The sequence below is a fragment of the Cricetulus griseus genome, chromosome 3, assembly GCF_003668045.3.
Source record: "Cricetulus griseus strain 17A/GY chromosome 3, alternate assembly CriGri-PICRH-1.0, whole genome shotgun sequence".
Lineage (NCBI taxonomy): Eukaryota > Metazoa > Chordata > Mammalia > Rodentia > Cricetidae > Cricetulus > Cricetulus griseus.
In genome coordinates, this window is record NC_048596.1 from 113,895,711 (window position 1) to 113,908,404 (window position 12,694).

The window sequence follows — 12,694 nt, forward strand, 5'->3', positions numbered from 1 at the left end:
GATGAGGTTTCTGCATTTTCCAGCACCAAGACTTCCCCCGAGGGCTGCAGGAAGAAATGACTGCATGTGTCTGTCCCGTGCTGTGTGGGTCAGCACAAGGCTGTGAGTTCATACCCGTTTCCACCCTTAGATGGAGGGAGGACTTGAATAGGGAGAGGAGGAGGGAGAGGAAGGGAAGAGGAGGTGGGAGAGGCTCAAGGCCAACTGGAGGAGGTCATTTGTGATTTGTGACTGGAATCACAGCTGTGTGAAAGATAATGAAGGCCTGAAGTGGGGAATGCAGATCTGATAGGTGGATTTCTGCAAGATGTTTTTTTTTTTTTTAACACTTTTTTAAAAACTTTTTTTGTTTTGTTTTGTTTTTTCAGACAGGGCTTCTCTGTGTAGCCCTGGTAGTCCTGGAACTCACTCTGTAGACCAGGCTGGCCTCAAACTCACAGAGATCTGCCTGCCTCTACCTCCTGAGTGCTGGGATTGAAGACATGTGCTATCACCACTGTCGTTTTTTTTTTTTTTTTTTTACTTTTATTCCTTTATCAAAGGCAAGATTAGGATTTTTCATTAGTAAATTCATCATCTAGAGCTTTTTCAGAGAAATGTACATTTTGCTTTACTTACATATTTGATGATAATGCAATATAAATTCAGTTATTGCCCCATGGAGAGCCTGACTGAGTTACTAGATCCTAGTCCGAGAGGAAGACCCTGTGTAAAGCAGACAATTGACTGATAGATAAACTCTTACAAAAGAAAAGGAAACCAACACACATCCTGCTTGGAAACTAAATTATTAAAAACAAACAAAACAAAAACACTCAAGGATCAAAGAAGCTTTTCAAAAACACATTCTAATGAAGAGCAGTGAGCGTCATTGCTGGCAGGCAGAGGACAGAGCCTGCAGGGGTCAATGGCCTTACCTGGCAATGCACAGAACAGGAAAGAGGCTCAATCAGGTAACGGATTCACAAAGCTTCGGGGAAGACAGAGGCGGGTCCTCTGAGATGTAGTTACTTGGAGGTAGGGCCTAATCAGCTTCATGACTGCTAAGTACTTTGAAGAGCAGAACCCGGGGTCGGGTCACGAATGGCTTGCAGTCTTGCATACAGGCCTGGCTTCTGGACTTGGCATGCAGTTACCTATAATGGCCACAAGATGTCAACATTAGTAGCGTTAACAAGTCAATCCCAAGAAAGGGCTCCGTAAATTAGGTTTAATGTCAAATAATGTGGGATTTTCCAGCTTCAAAAACCGATGTTTTAAGAGGAAGAGAATCCTAAAAGCAGCCCGCTAAGAGGAAAATATAAATTTTCTTTTAAAAGTTTTAAATTATAAAAATGTGGTGTCTTACCACGGGCCCAGGCCCTATCCCAAAGATTATGACAGACTCTGAAGACCCCCTAGGGAAGGCCTCACCATCCCTGGGTGAGCAGAAAGTGTATGGGATAGGTAGGGTGTTAGTTGGGGGGGGGTAGGGGCGGAGGGGCGGGAGAGGGAACCCGGATTGACATGTAAAACAATCTTGTTTCTAATTCAAATTAAAAATGGAGGAAAAAATGTGTCTTATATGTATGTAAAACCTGCTCTAAGCGGCTTTGGGAGGGTGTGTGCAGAAGCTTCAAGTTAAAGCTCAGCTTTGGGTATTTGATGGCCATTCATCTGAATATCAACGTTGTCCCTACTCACCAACCTGAGGCCCCCACCCCCCCACCCCCGAGAACCAGCTCATCCCAGAGCTGTTCAGAAAGTCAATGGCCACATGTTTTAGAGAGGCAGGAGGAGATCAATGGGCCACACAGATGACTCAGTCAGGACACTGGTCACCTCCTAGAGGCGTGGCTATGGCAGGCCAGGGCACCTCTTTGAACTTCTATTCACTTATAGTCTACAAGGTCACACATCTCCATCATCATCATCTCACTGTGTAGCCTGGGAAAGATTGCACATGATAAGTATGTTGTATCTGCCTGTCATCGGTCACCAACAGCTCTCAGAGCCACCTGGTTTGGCTGGTCTCTGCTTATCTTGCATGTTGCCTTCTGAAGCTAATTTTAAAGATTTTACTTATGTTTACTTTAGAGTGTTTGGCCTGTATGTGTGTATGTGCTCTACATATGTGCAGTGCTCTCAGAGGCCAGAAGAGGGCATCAGATCCCTTGGAACTGAGTTACAGATGGTCATCCGCTGGGATGTACTGAGGCTGAACCCACATCCTCTGCAAGAGCTGGAAGTGCTCTTGACTGCTGAACCATCTCTCTAGTCCCACAAAACCTAAGTTTTAGTACTTGTTTCTCTTCTACAGCACCATGAGCTTTCTAGGGAAGCTGCATGCATTCATGCTTTTGATGTCTATTGCCCCTGTTCAGCACATTGCTTGGCTCATACTATTGCCACTCACTGCTGTTTTCTCATTATGTAGTGAATGGAAGCTTAGAATGTGGGGAGACTAGACTTGCCTGGCACTGTGTGAACTGGTGGGTTTTTTTTCCTCCATCACCAACTTCCACTGTGGATCAAAACAGTGTTTCTTTGCTTGTCTACTATGCTGAACTGTAAGCTTTTTGAAGGCAGGGAATTACCCTGTCTGTCTTCTGGGTAGAGCATCATTGACATCACCATCACCATAACCAAACATTTGCTGATTACTTGCTGTGTACTAGCCCTTTTGTAGCCTGAACATGGGAACCAGTGCAATCCCCCCAGCCTATCATCTGAAATTTATAGAACAGGAAATTTACAAGATAGGTTAGCAGAGTCTATGTCACATGACCAGTAAGGAGGGAATCAGGCAGCCTGGACTTCAGCCCAGAGTACTCAACTATCTAACTCTGTTGCCTCTTAGACAGAGAGATCCTGAGACTGACAGGACTACTAATGTTGAAACTCAGAAATGCTGAGGTGTATTCTAGGGTTTGACTCTAGATGTGTGTTCAAGTTCTACACTAAGAGCTGCTGCAAATGTACACTGCTCCTGCCAGAGGCCGGAGTAGGATGATGAATTCTTTTTTTAATTTTTTTTTGGTTTTACGAGACAGGGTTTCCCTGTGGCTTTGGAGGCTGTCCTGGAACTAGAGGATGATGAATTCTCAATGTGCCTAACTGTGCCCAGTCTGCACAGTGGAACTATGGGTATGCGTGGTAATTTTCAATGGGAACTCAAAGAGATGCTATGGTCCTCTATGATCACTCATAAAGGAGGTGACCAGTGTCCACACTGACCTGTTTGAGGGGAGCTGGAGCCCGACATCATCAGACCTAGGTGGGGAGACCCATACCTGTAGGGCGATGAACCAGAGAGAAGGAGGCAGTGGGAGGGAGGCTGAAAGGCAATCTCAGCTTAAAGTCCACTCTGGGGCAGTGGAGACTAACTGTGAAGCAGCCATGGAGAAGGGCAGAGACCTGCCCACCCATCATGTCAGGATACATGGTGGGACCAGAAGCATTGTGACAACACAGATGAACCTAGAACATGGTACTAAGTGAGATCTCACATGTGGAGTCTAAAGAAGAAGCAGAGAAGAGTGATCTCCAGGGGTTCAGGGCGTGAGTACACAGACATTTTGAACTAGGAAACAAGCTTCCAATGAGATGAGTACCAAGCTGTATGCGTGCCTCCGAGGCTTATTTTTTAAATTTTAATTAATTAAATTGATTTATTTTTGCCTTGGTTGTCCTGGAACTCACTCTGTAGACCAGGCTGGCCTCGTCATATAGGTCCACCTGCCTCTGCCTCCTGAGAGCTGAGATTAGAGGTGTGTGACACCACCACCTGGTCTGCTTCCAAGGTCATAATCAACATTGGGATGATCTGGGAAGGGTTTGTATAGCTTACAGAGCATGGATGACGCCAATTTGTTTACACATATATTTCTTGTTATACATATCTTGTCTTATATATTTGAAAACATCCTTGATTTGGGACTGCTGCAATGAAAGGTCTTGGTTCTTCAGCATTTAACTGTAACTTGTAATTTCCATGAATGGCACTGTGATAGAATTTTTTTTTCTTTTTGAGACACCTCACAATAAAGCCCCAACAGTTATTTTCTAAATGACAAAAGAAGCATAGTGCAAAGCAGGATTTTGATTTATTAAAGAATAAATTCCAACATTTAATTCCTCCCGTGCACACCGCAGCTCAGCAGACCCACGCACTATGAACAAACGCTAGATGATCTTGTGAAGTTTTGCTGGTGGCTCATTTCAGTCTCCGTGAAGCATCTTGTAGCTTGGTGAGTCTCAGACTGCTAATGGCTGCTTACATAATTCAAAACACTTGGGTGTGTGGCTGAGTTTAAAAACATTAATGGAAAAATTTGGAAAATAATGCTGACAATATTTAATTTTAATTAATCATGAAATTCCTTTAATAATAATGAAAGGATGGCCTTTCTTCTTTTTTCTTTTAATTATTAACATGTGTTAACTGGTTAACTGCCCAAATTAATGAGTTTCACCATGAGATTTCTATACGTGCATTTATCTCATTAATGTGTGTCCAAATTCCCCTTCCTATATGCTAGTGTGTTCTCTTCTCCTGTTCTCCTTGCCTCCAAGCCCTTTTCAGTTCTAGTCTCTCAACTTTGAGGTCACCCCCCACATATGAGAACAAACACTGTCTTTTATGTTTTCCAGATTTCTATTAACATAATGATCTCCAGTTCCATGTATCTTCCAATAAATGGAATAATTTCATCCCTTTGTTTTTTTGAGGCAGGATCTTCTGTTGTATCTTAGGCTGGGCTTGAACTCATGCCTCAGTTTCCCAAGTGCTGGTATGACAGGAAGCAGACATATCTGGCTCATTCTTCCTTACTGGCAATGCTCTGTTGTGTATATAGACTGCATGGGCATTTTGCATGCATGCGCGCCTGTGTATCACATGTGTGTTTGTTGCCCACAGAGACCAGAAGAGGGTGTCAGATGGCTTTGACTTGCTGGGAATCAAATCCAAAGGGCAGTCAGTGCTCTTAACCACTGCATTGTCTCTTCAACCCCCTTCTCTCCTCCCCCCTCTTCCCCTTCTTCCTCCCTATCCTCCTTTCCTCCCTTTCAGTGGTTTTGTTTTATATCTTGTCTTTGAGTCAGTCTTGCTGTATAGCTGAGACTGGCCTGAGATTCATTACATAGTTGATACTACCTTTGAATTAAAATATTCTTCTCCTGCCTTTGTCATTCATCTATTTAGGTGCACCTAGGTTGATTCCATGACTTGGCTAATGTGATGAGTTCAGCAATAACTATCAGTGTTCAGGTGTCCTTATTATATGATGACTTTAGTTCCTTCATGTACATACTTAGATATGTACAGTTCTGATCATATGGCAGTTATATTGTTTTTTTTAAATCTTTAATCTTTTTATTTTAACATTTATTCTTCTCTCATATATTACATCCCAACTGCAGTTTCCCTTCCCCCCTCTACTCCCTGTCCCTCTCCCCACCTCTCTCCTCCCCCAGATCAACTCCTCTTCTGTTTCCCTTAAAATAAAAAAAAGCAGGCCTCCCATGGTCTAACAAGACACAATAAGACTGGGCACAAACTTTCATATCCAAGCTGGATGCAGCAACCCAGTAGGAGGAAAAGCGTTCCACAAGTGCAGACAAAAGAGTCAGACACCACTCTATTCCTATTTTTAGGAGTCCCAAAAAACATTGTCTTAGAATTTCTATTGTTCTGACAAAACACCATGACCAAAAAGCAAGTTGTGGGGGAGAGAGTTTATTTGGCTTATACTTCCATATTGCTGTTCATCACTGAAGGTAGTCAGGACAGGAACTCAAACAGAGCAGGATTCTAGAGGCAGGAACTGATGCAGAGGACACAGAGGGGAGCTGCTTACTGGCTTATTCCCGTGGTTTGCACTCCACCTTATAAAGGCCAGTTCCGGCAGCCCAGGGATGGCACTACCCACTATGGGCTGCCCCACCCCCCATTGATCACTAAATGAGAAAATGCTGGATCCCATCAAGGCATTTCCTCAGCTGAGGTTCCTTCCTCTAGCTTGTGTCAAGTTGATGCACAAAACCAGCCAGTACAAACACTAAGCAACACAACCATAAGGTGTATGCATACATCGAGAGGGCCTTGCTCAGCCCCATACAGGGTCTGTGCTTGTTGCTTCAGTATGTTTGAGCCCCATTGCGTTTTGCTTAGTTGATCTGTAGGCCATGCTTTCATGGTGTTCTCAACCCCCTGGATCTGGTAGTTATATTATTTTATGAGGAAATTCCATGTTGCTTTGCACAGTGACTGCACTTACGTTCTTACTAGACATGTATAAAGTATAAAAGTTCCTCTACCCCACATGCCTGCCAGCTTTTTATTTTTTTAAATAGCTTTTCCCAGGCAGGGTAAGATGGGATTTTAATGTTTTGATTTTCATTTTCCTGATCACCAGAGATATTGAGCACCACTTTCAATATGTATTTTCTAAAAAAAGAAAAAGAGAGAGAGACTAATGCAAGATATGTGTATGAGATTATGAAAGGATAAATATGTTTTTAAAAGATGAGCTTTTGGCAAGGAGGACCCTAAGAGAAAAATACATGGTTGCCTGAAGACGGAGGAAGGGACAAGAACTCCTGAGCAAATTGGGAGCACGGGAGGAGATGGGAGGGAGGTAGGAAAAAGAGAAGGAGAGAAGAGAAGGGGGGGAGGAGAACAAGAGGGACCAGGAAGACTGAGTCAGAGGAGGAATAGAGGAGAGCAAGAAAAGAGATACCTCAACAGAGGGAGCTAGTATAGGTTTAAAGAGAAATCTGGCACTAGGGAAATGTTCAGAGATCCACAAAGATGACCCTAAGAATCTAGGCAGTAGTTGGAGAGGCCGCCTTTGATGCCCTTCCCCTATAATGAGATTGATGACTACCTGAATTGCCCACCTAGAGCCTTCATCCAGTAGCTGATGGAAGCAGAAGCAGACACCCACAACAAAGCACTGAGCCATACTCCTGAAATCCAGTTGTAGAGAGGGAGGAGGGATGAGCAAAGGAGTCAAGACTACACTGAAGAAACCTACAGAACTAGCTGACCTGACCTAGTGAGAGCACACAAACCCCAGTCATAAAGCTGGGGAACCAGCATTGGACTGGAAAAAACCCTCTGAATGTGGGTGCCAATTATGAGGCCTGGGCAATATATGGGACCTCTAGCAGTGGAACCTGTATTTATCCCTAGTGCACAAATGGACTCCAGGAGCCCATTCCGTATTTCAGTCCAGATACACTGAGGAGGGCCTAGGCCCTCCCCAAAATGATGTGACAGACTTTGATGATTCCCCCATGGAAGGCCTCACTGTCCTTGGGGAGTGGATGGGGTGGGTGGGTGGGTGTTGGTGGAGGCATGGGAGGATGGGAGGGGGAGGGAATGGGAGTATTGATATGTAAAATGATTGTTTCTAAAGAAAAAAAGAAAAAAAATGAGCTTTCTGAAACAATGTTCTAGAAACATCTAATGTTCAGCCTGAGTGGTGTCTCTTAAACTGTCACATTGTGCATCTTATATAAAATATTTGTCAGTTAAGCTTTTTTTGTTCTGTTTTATGGCTTGGGTGTTGAATCCTGGGCCTCTTGTCTGCTGTGAGCTGAACTACATTCATTGCCTCCGTGTTAATTAAATATCTTAATATTTCAACCAGTCCTTAAAAAAGGAGAATTTATGTGTTGTTTGGGTTTATCTGGAAACTTAGTCGCACTACTCCAGCTTAGATGGATAGTATTTAGAGGCAGCCTGTGCACTAATTCTGGACCGCCAAAAGAGGTTAACTGGAGACCTATCCCGATCAACATTGGGAAAAACATTCAGTTCTGGTAGAGAGGTCATTCAAGATGTCCTGTGTGCCCAGTGGCAGACCTTGGACTGCGTTTTAGGCCACTCAGATGCCTGCAGCTTATTCAGGCTTTCTGGGCACTGGGGAGTATATTCTGCCAGGGTAGCTCATGTACCAGACTGACACACCCAGGGCTCCAATCCAGAATCCTGGCACTGTGCATACTATGCTGTGAACTCTCAGGACATGGAGTCGTACATGGATGTCCTTTGTTCTTCCCACCCTAGAGGGACAGAGATGGTACCTCCTGTGGCTGTCCTCGCTGCTGGGCAACTTCCCCCTCCCTCACTCCTTGCATGGTCTCTGTGGTATATTATTGTTGGCTGAAGGGAATAAGGTTGAACATCTGCCAAACACCTGTCATGTCTCCTGAATGTGCTTCCAGATGGGCAGGAAGCAGCACCGCCCTTGCTGAGCTTCCAGGGTCCATAGCCTGCATGGCTTGCTTGAGGGCTGGCGGGACGAGGAGGAAGGAGTTCAGATCCAGTCTCTTTTGTGTCAGGGTGAGAGAGTGGCAGAAGAGGCCTTCCATACTTCCCTAGCTTCCTCTGGAAGGGCAGTGCTACAGGTTATGCACATCAGCAGAAGACAGGACATTAGAGGCCTGCTGGGGTGAGAAAGGGAGAAAGTGACCTTGACCCCTTATATGGGAGGTGGTCTGAAGCAGGGAAGAAAGGAGTTAATCAAAAGCATCTTACTAAGGAGACACTCGGGGTAGCTGGGCTGTCTTATTGTGAATTCTGAGAAACAGGATGTGCCAGCCCATGGAGAGTCTGCTTCTCCAAGTCCCACTTGTAGGGCTGCTTGGGGATGTCAACTTCCTGCCTTTAACTCCTTGTTACACGGCTGGATGAAGAGAAAGTTCTCAGGGAGGATGGGGTCTCAGGAGCTTTCAGGAGGAAGACACAATTGACACCTGCAGGACATGGACAGTCCTGACCTCTCTGTCTAACTCTTTCATTGGCTACTAAACCTTTTTACTCTCTTCCTCTCTTTATTTAGCTCAGGGTGGAGCAAGCAAGCCATGGATTCCTAAGATGGCTATCCCCTCTGTAAAGTGACCTTTGACTACTTTATGCTCCTTAAACACTTCAACATAGCCTCAATCTAGCAATTGCAATGTAATGGTTAGCCTGGAATTGCAGCTCTCAGGCAGCTGGGCCAGGAGGATCGTAACACTGAATTCTGTCTGGGGCACATAAGATGCTGTCTCATTGTTTTCCCATGTAGTAATCAAATTCTAAACTCGGTGTTGAGTTTGAGCTTTGGTTTCAGTCCCTGCTGTACCTGCTCCTATATCTTACCCACTGCAGTTTATGATGCTTTAGAGTTGGAGCTTGAGGGAAGGAGAGGAGACCAGCATACCTGGTAAGTTCTCTGAAGATGGATGGTATTTCACAGAAGATCAGTTTCTGTGGCCTCTAGTCTTGGCAAATGGCCAAGCTAACTAATTTGAGTTCTTGGATGAATAACTTGGAATCATCTCATTTTCTACGCATTTAACTTAGGGTTTGCTATTGTGGAAGATTACTTTAACTAGGCAAAGATGTGTCACATTTGTTTATGCTGAATTTGTTTAATGATATAAAGCTGTGTTGCCTTATCTGCCTAAGGCACCTGATTGGTCTAATAAAACTGAACGGTCAATAGCTAGGCAGTAGAGGGATAGCAGATAGCAGGAGCTGGCAGGCAGGGAGAATAAGTTGGAAGAGGAATGAGAGAGAGAGAGAGAGAGAGAGAGAGAGAGAGAGAGAGAGAGAGAGAGAGAGAGAGAGAAGATGCCCAGGGCCAGCCAGCCAGGCTGCCACCAGCCAGATGTGGAGTAGGACATATAGAATGAAAGAAAGGTAAAAAGCCCTTAGGCAAAACATAGATGAAAGGAAACAGGTTAAGTTAAGTTATAAGAGGTAGTGGGACAAGCATAAGATAAGGTCGAGCATTCATAACTGGCAATAAGTCTCTGTGTCTTTATTTGGGAGCTGGTTGGTGGCCCCAAAGAAAGCCTGTTAACAGTTTGCTGTCAAAAGTGATTGAGTGCTGTGTCCAGCCATTTTCTCACTCATCTTCTTACAGCCCTGTGTTACTGTGCTCTGCCCACCCAGGTCTGCATACCTTCCCAAGACTACCCACCATTTAAGCTGAAGATGGGCCCATAGTATGGTCTTGCATATTTGGTCTATAGGAAATAGTCAAGGACTCTTTGAGCTCCCAAATTTCCAATGCAGCTACTTCATTTCCTTCCTTCCTTCCTTCCTTCCTTCCTTCCTTCCTTCCTTCCTTCCTTCCTTCTTTTTTCTTCTTCTTTTTGCCATCAAAGTGGCAATTCAATAGTCCCTTATTCCTTTCTCTCTTTAGTGTTTCCAGGTAGGAGTGAGTACCAGCCCAGGGTCTCCTCACTTGAGAAACAAGAGCAGAGAGGGTATGCCAGTTATACTGTGAGATGCTTCTCTGAAGTTACTTTCATGCAGCTTGAGGTAGAGGGGCACACCTCACTGTTATGGAGGTGGCATGGGGACACAGCCACCAGCAGCGTTCTCCTGAAACCTCTGCTCTTCTCTAATTGCTGACTTACGTAAACTCAATTAACAGCGGCAAGGATTATATTTTGTCACCTCCTTCCAAGTGTTCCCAAGGAGGCCATCATGTGCAGTTAGCAATTTACATGATCCCCAGATTTCTTCTTTGTTGTTATATTACCTGGCGTGTTAGAGGAACACTGGGTTGCAGTCTCTTCTTCCACTTCTTGTTGAGACAGAGGATCCATCCATGGAGGTTTAGTCCAAGGTCCTCATCTTTCAGGGAGCAGCCCCACAAGGTATTGTTAAATACTTTCCTATAGTTCCCTGTTTGGTCTAATATTACTTTTGTCCTCAGTGGTGTTGGGGCTGCCTTCAAGGATAGGCCACTTTGTCCTTGTAGCAGGGACCTCCTCTAGGAAGCGCTCAGCTAAGCCTTCTTCTTTGATAGGCTGTAACTTCTGGGTCTTGGGAATGGAGAGCAGCCCACTTTGGGGGAACTCTCAGGGGCTGTTTCTAACCTTGCTGGAGCTTGGGTTGGCTTTACCTGGGCTACTGCCAGGTTGCACAGGCAGGATCCCACTGTGACTGTCTGAGAGGTGAATCCAGCTTGGATAACATGATCAATAGATTGCAATGGTCTTTTCATTTTTTCACCAATTCCTTATCTTGCCCCTTATCCCATGGAACCAGAACTAGGCTCCAGTCTCTCTATCTCTGAAACCAAAGGTGTTTTCTTTAGTTTATTTTCTTTAGTTTATTGATTATCTAGACTATCTTTTGACAACCCAGGGAAAAGTGGTCTAAGCAAAATAGCACAGGAATCACTTTCTGGCAGTAACTTAGCTGCAGGACTGAAGATGCCCGACTTCTATGTATGTCAGGTTAATGGCTTCTGTCACTTTCCCACTCCACTGGACTCTCTTGTTGCCTCTTTTCTCTTCTGCCAGCAATGGGAGATTCAGGTAGTCTAGGAAAGGAATGGAAACCGAAATGCAAAGGAGAAAGGAGCATCAGTGTATCTTAAGATAAGTTATGAAATCCAAACCTGGCTAAGAATAAAAAGGAATGTAAAGACAGGGCCTGGGGAGGAACCTTGAGTGGAACTGGTAAGTTTCACAGAGTGAAGACCACTGAAAGCAGAAGGGACACACACACACACACACACACACACACACACACACACACACACACACACGATCCTGGAGGTCCATCCACTCAGAGAAAGTAGATTGCAGATGGTCAAGTTTAAGGATGGTACTCCCAAAGCAAACTGAGTTACCTCTTGACTTGTAGTGTTCTAATTAATAAAGGAATAAATGGCTACTGTGGAAAACAGAGGAAAATGGGGTAAACTTTGCTAATGTTCAGTGTCTCATTGTGTTAACAGGCCCCAGCTAGCCACTGCCACACTCAGGCCAGATTTTATGTGACTATTCAGGGTCTTGTGTTAACTTACTGATTGCTGGGATCAGTCTGTGATTGTTGGGTGAATGTGGTTTATGCTCTCAAAACTCACATTGAATTTTTTAATTAGTTAAAAAATCAATTGTGTGTATGTGTGCATGTGTGTGTCTGAGTGCAAATTTATGCATGCAAGGGCAGTGTTGTAGGAGGTGAAAAGAGGGAGTCTGATATCCTGGAGCTGGAGTTACAGATGTGAGCTACTCCACATGGATGCTGGGAACTGAGCTCCAATCCTCTCCAAGAGCAACAGGTTCTTCACTTTGGAGCCACCTCTCCAAGCCCCTCACATTGGAATTTTATACCCAGGGTAACATTGCTGAGAGGCAATGGGATCTTTAAGTAGCATTTGGGTCAGTAATGTCACTCTCACAGAACTGATAAATATTTTTAAGGACTCATTTATGTTTTTCTCACACGTATATAAAGTGATTTGTTTATATGTAGAATTCCCAATTACTCCCACATCCTCTGCTCATGCTCACTGAACCACTGACTTTAGTTAGTGTTGCTTGCATAAGCCTGAGTGGTAGGATACTTCCTGCAGCATGGGCCACTCACTAATGGCTACACCCTGGAATAATTCTCCTCGCTTGCTTTCTTGCTGCTGGGGAATTAGTTTGAGAAGGTGGAAACACAAGGTGGAGACAGCCTGGTTTCCTGAGTCAGCTCTTTGGAAGAATTGACTAATATAATAAACATCACATCTGTGTCATAATTTAAAAATTCAGCTTCTACTTATGTATTATTATTTATATTAGATGATACAATTTCATACTTACATTATAAATATTTTGTCACATTATATAAATAATCTGAGAAGATAATCCTATTTATTTATTTTTGTTATTTTGAGACAGGATTTCTCCGTGTAGTTTTGGCTGT